The sequence below is a fragment of the Triticum dicoccoides genome, chromosome 6B (genome assembly GCF_002162155.2).
Source record: "Triticum dicoccoides isolate Atlit2015 ecotype Zavitan chromosome 6B, WEW_v2.0, whole genome shotgun sequence".
In the NCBI taxonomy this organism is placed as follows: domain Eukaryota; kingdom Viridiplantae; phylum Streptophyta; class Magnoliopsida; order Poales; family Poaceae; genus Triticum; species Triticum dicoccoides.
The window spans coordinates 252,616,159-252,622,101 of NC_041391.1; positions in this window are offsets into that span (position 1 = coordinate 252,616,159).

Genomic DNA, 5,943 nt, shown 5'->3' on the forward strand with positions numbered 1-5,943 from the left:
TGAGTCCATGGATTATACGCACCCCTTCACCCTTTCACCATTGCTAGCCTCTCTTGTACCGCGCAACTTTCGCCGGTACCATATACCCACCATTTGCCTTCCTCAAAACAGCTACCATACCTACCTATTATGGCATTTCCATAGCCATTCCGAGATATATTGCCATGCAACTTTCCACCGTTCCGTTCATATGACATGCATTACTTTTGTCATATTGCTTTTTGCATGATCATGTAGTTGACATTGTATTTGTGGCAAGGCCACCTTCATAATTTTTATACATGTCACGAAAAACAAGATAGACTTGGCTGGTTGGCTAGAGCCTCCTGGCGTTGAACGTCCGAGAGACGACGGTCGTTCGATGGCTGGGAGTTTCGAGAAGTCCTTCTTCTTGTCCATTGAACTTGGTGTCTTCGCCGTCTTGTCCGTTGGCTGTAGCTGATCCGTGGCTTTCCTCCAAATACCTGATCACACATAGGGTCTCCGCATGAGGTAGTAGCAATGTCTCAAGTAGAAAGTGGAAGTTTGGAGAGGAGTGAGTGCACCTTATCTTCGATAGCCTTTGCTCGAGCTCTTGTCATTGGTCCAAGTGGTGTCGTGGGAGATGAAGGTAGGTCCATGGGGATGACCTTGGGATACTACGCATCATCTCCCCCACCCGGGAAAGATCCGACCTCGGATCGAATTCTTCATCACCATGGTAGGGATAAAGATCCTTGGTATTGAAGACGTCGCTCACGTTGTACTTGTCGCGTGGGAGGTCGATCTTGTAAGCATTGTTGTTGTAGCGCGTTAGCACCTTGAAGGGTCCATCGGCTCGTGGTAGAAGTTTGGACTTGTGTTCATTGGGGAAATGGTCCTTGCGAAGGTGTAGCCACACAAGATCTCCAACGTTGAATATCATGGGTTGCTTGTTGACGTTGAGCTTGGTCGCGAGTCGTTGTACTTGGCGCTCGATGGTGTCCCTTGTATCTTCATACGTGTTCTTGAGGTAGCTCACTCGTGCACTCGCTTCCATGTTGATGCGCTCCTGTAGTGGTAGAGGAAGAATGTCCAATGGGGACAACGGGTTGAAACCGTAGACGACCTCGAAAGGGGACTTGCCGGTAGTGGAGCGTGTTACTCGGTTGTAGGCATACTCCATGATGGGTAGACACTCCTCCCACTCCTTGATGTTCCTCTTGATCAACACATGTAGTAGAGTGGAGAGCATTCGGTTTATCACCTTCGTTTGGCCGTCGGTTTGAGGATGGTATGCCGAGGAGAACAAGAGCGTGATTCCGAGATTGGCGCATAGAGTCTTCCAAAAGTAACTCAAGAACTTGACGTCGCGGTCCAAGACAAACGTCTATGGCACTCCATGGAGTCGCAAGATTTCCCTACAAAAAATATTTGCAATATGTGAAGCATCATCTATCTTGTTGCATGGGATGAAATGAGCCATTTTAGAGAATTGGTCCACAGCAACAAACACAGAATCTTTGCCATTTATAGTTTGAGGCAAACCGAGTACAAAATCCATGCTAATATCTTCCCATGGGTGATATGGAATTGGAAGTGGCATATAGAGACCATGGGATTGTTGACTTAGCTTTGTGACATGTCGAACATCGGTTGGTGAAGCGTGAGACGTCGCGGAACATCTTGGGCCAAAAGTAGTTCTTGGAGAGCGTGGCGAATGTCTCGTCGCGTCCAAAGTGTCCCATTACTCCTCCTCCATGAGCTTCTCGCAAAAGTAACAAATGAAGAGAAGACTCGGGGATACATAGTTTGTTAGCTCTGATAAGATAATCATCCTTGAGGTAATAGCGTTCCCAAGATGTATGCGTCAAATATTTGGAATAAGGAATAACAAAAGGAGGATCATGCGCATACAAGTCTTTTATGCGCTCAAAGCCAATGACATTCAATTCTAGCTTAGTAACAAGCATGCATTTGCGGGAAAGCACATCGGCCACAACATTCTCTTTGCCGTTAAGGTACTTGAAGACATAAGGAAAAGACTATGAATTCACTCCACTTTGCTTGATGCTTGTTCAACGTAGTTTGACCCTTAAGATATTTGAGAGTTTCATGGTCGGTATGGATGATGAATTCATGAGGGCGAACATAATGTTCTCACTCGCGCAAAACTCGCACTAAAGCATAAAGCTCTCTGTCATATATGGGATAATTGAGTTACGCTCTGGAAAGTTTCTCACTAAAGTAAGCTATGGGGCGCTTCTCTTGCATTAACACACCTCATATGCCGTACCCACTACCATCGCAATGTATCTCAAACGGTTTATCAAAGTTTGGTAAGGCAAGCAAAGGAGCATGTGTAAGCAAATTCTTAAGCTCATTGAATGCGGTATCTTGGGATGGTCCCCAAACAAAAGGTGCATTCTTCTTACTCAAAGCATGTAAAGGAGAAGCAATGGTGCTAAAGTCCTTAACGAATCTATGATAGAAATCGGTTAGGCCAAGTAAACTTCGCACTTATTGCAAGTTTGTTGGTTGCGGCCAAGTTTTAATAGCATTGATCCTAGATTCATCTACATGCACACCCTTAGAAGATACCACAAAACCCAAGAAAACAAACTTATCAACACCGAAAAGGCATTTGTCCATATTAGCATAAAGTCTCTCTTTCCTAAGGGTTTGTAACACAGTTCTAAGATGGGTGACATGATCTTTGAGGGATTTTCTAAAGACAAGGATATCATCAAAATAGACCACAAAAAATACACCAATGTATGGCCTAAGAACAAAATGCATGACTCTCATGAAAGTACCGGGTGCTTCGTATAAACCCATTGGCATAACAAGCCATTCATATAAGCCAAATTTGGTCTTAAATGTGGTTTTCCATCCATCACCTTCTTGTATGCGGATTTGGTAATAGCCACTCTTAAGATCAATCTTAGAGAAAGTGGTGGCTCCGCTAAGCTCATATAGCATATCATCTAAGCGGGGAATGGGATAACGGTATCTAACGGTGATAGCATTGATAGGAAGACAATCGGAACACATGCCATAGGTGCCATCTTTCTTAGGAACAAGGATTACCGGTATGGCACATGGGCTCAAGATCTCTCGCACATGGCCATTGTCGATGAGTTGTTGTACTTTCCATTGAATCTCCTTGGTTTCCTCGGGGTTGATGCGGTAGGGTGCTTAGTTAGGAAGAGGTCTCCAGGTATGAGGTCGATTTGGTGTTCTATGCCTCGAAGAGTTGGTAGTCCCGGAGGTAGCTCGTCGGGGAAAACGTCTTGGAATTCCTGCAAAAGAGAAGACAACACTAGGGGTAGATTGTGTGAGGTGCTGTTTTAGGTGCCTCGTCCTTGCACAAAAGGATATAGTGCATAACACTTGATGGGTTCTCACACACTTCTCTCATCATGTTTGGTAGTAAATAGGACTAAGTTTTTCTTGTTGCTCATCGTGGAGGCACTCGATTTTGGCTTGTGGCGCTCACTCTCTTTTTGGTGGTTCGCTCTCTCACTATTCTCTCCAGGATGGGTGGCTTGCTTGTCGGCGATCACTTGACTTGGAGACATTGATCGTAGCATGTACTCCTTTCCCTTCATCTTGAAGCTATAGTGATTAGTTCGCCCGTTGCGGATGACACCTCGGTTAAATTTCCATGGTTGTCCGAGAAGGAGGTGGCAAACGGACATAGGAACAACATCACACTCCAAAATGTCTTTGTATGCTCCGATCTTGAAGGAAACTTGTACTATGTGCTCGAGTTGAATAGTGTCGGAGTCGCTTAGCCATTGGACCTTGTAGGGATGTGGGTGCTTCATCCTGAACAATTGGAGCTTGGAACATAGCTCTTCACTCGCCAAGTTATGGCAACTCCCTCCATCGACGATGACCTTCACGGACCTTCCATTTGATGTCGGCCTTGGTGTGGAAGATATGGCACCTTTGGTCTTTGTCTTGTTGATGTTGAAGAGTCAAAACCTTGGAGACGACGAGAGCAGGGCTCGAATCTTCATCACAAAAGACTTGATCATCTTCATCTTCGTTCACGCGTGGTGCACGGTCACTTGCTCAAGGGCTTCCATCTCCTCTTCACTCATGGAGTCGTATGTTCCGTCGTCATTGAGGTTCATGGTGCGCTTGTTGGTACACTCAAAGGACTGGTGGCCTCGGCCGCCGCAAGTGAAGCACTTGATTGGACTTGTTTTGATGGTCTCATCGTTTGGAGTAGATGATGATGAAGCTTTTTGCTTAAAGTTGCTTGTAGTAGGAAGATGACTTGAAGTTGTAGAAGTCTTCTTGTAGTTGGACTTTTCATTGTTGCTTGGTAAAGCTTTTGTCGAAGTAGGAGTCGTTGGAGTCGTTGAAGCTTGGTTGTTGGAGAAACCGTAGCTCTTGTAAGAGTACTTGGCGTACTTGAAGTCATTTTGCACTTGATGTTCCGCTTTGGTAGCTTGATGCACTAGCTCAATGAGGTTGGAGTAGGGTTGGAAGTCGGCAATCTTCTTGATAGGATGATTGAGTCCATTCAAGAAATGAGCCATAGTTTGCTCATCGTCTTCCGTGACATTGGCTCTTATCATGGCAATCTCCATTTCCTTGTAGTATTCTTCAATGCTCTTTGTTCCTTGCTCAAGGAGTCGGAGTTTCTTGAAGAGGTCGCAGTTGTAGTATGTTGGCACAAAACGTGCTCGCATGACATCCTTCATTTGATCCCATGTGGTGATTGGTGGTTCACCTCTTGCTTTTCGTCTTTCAAGGACTTGTTCCCACCATATGAGTACATAGTCTTGGAACTCAAGGGATGCCATGGCGATCTTCCTCTCTTCCTAATAATTGTGTAAACGAAAGATCTTGTCGACCTTCGATGCCCATGACAGGTATTCTTCGGGATCATTGCTTCCGGTGAACTTGGGCATGGTGAACTTGAGCTTGCCATAGTGTTGCTCTTCATTGTGTTGGGTTCAGGGATGAAGATGACGCCCTTGACATGGAGGGTTGTCAATCGCATGTTGCTCTTGACGAACTTGATGTTCTTGTCGAGCTTGTGGGACTTGTTGATGTACTCTTTCTTGATAGTTCCTCTCTTGGACTTCTTTGCGATGCGCTTCTTGTTGCTCACGAGTATGCCGGTTGCACATGGCTACGACTCGACTTGACTCGGAGGGCACGTTGCGCCTCAAGTGCTGTTGTTCTTGATGTTGTGCTTCGGCATCTTGTGTGTCTTGGTGTAGTCGCGCTCGCTCTTCCTATTCTTGTGGCTTTGGCGTTGCCTTTCTCGTGCTTGCGCGAAGGTAGCTTCATTTTGACGATGTTGATGCTCTTGCGCTAGACGTCGCTCTTGAGGATCAGTTCCGTGTAGAGGCTTTCAGTTTGCTTGACGGTCTTGGCGCGTGGCTCGACGTAGAGTGTTCGATGTCGGTGTACTTGAGCCGGATATAGTGTCATCGGAGTGTCGACTCGAGCGGCTCCGTCTTGAGTAGGACGAAGTGGTAGAAGAGCAGTTTACCAACAAGGCACGAATCTCGTCAATTCTTGCATTTTTCTCTTGTTTGTGTGTGTCGAGCTTGTTGTCGAAGTAGTCTCTTGTTCATTGCTCGGAGAGTCGCAAGTCAGTGGCGAGATTGTTGATGCAGTCTCTCATTGCTTGTTGTTCTTGATGGAAAGCTCGTTGTGCACCGAAGAGGTGGCTCTTGGTGGCGTAGGATAGCATGTCATCGTCTTGCTCGATGAAGAGTGGGTTGGTAGAAGTACTTGGCCTATCCATCGTTCCAAGAAAATATGTGAGTGGGAGAAAGAGAAGAACTTATACCAAATGTACCTTGACCGATATTGAAGATGGATCAATGATCACTCAAATGTATAACAAGGAAATAGCACAATTGGTACCAATTCTTGTCGGTTCTCACACCTATACAAGTAAAAGCTTATGGTGGAGCTCGGTTAGGATGGTGGCACAAAATTTGATGCAATTGT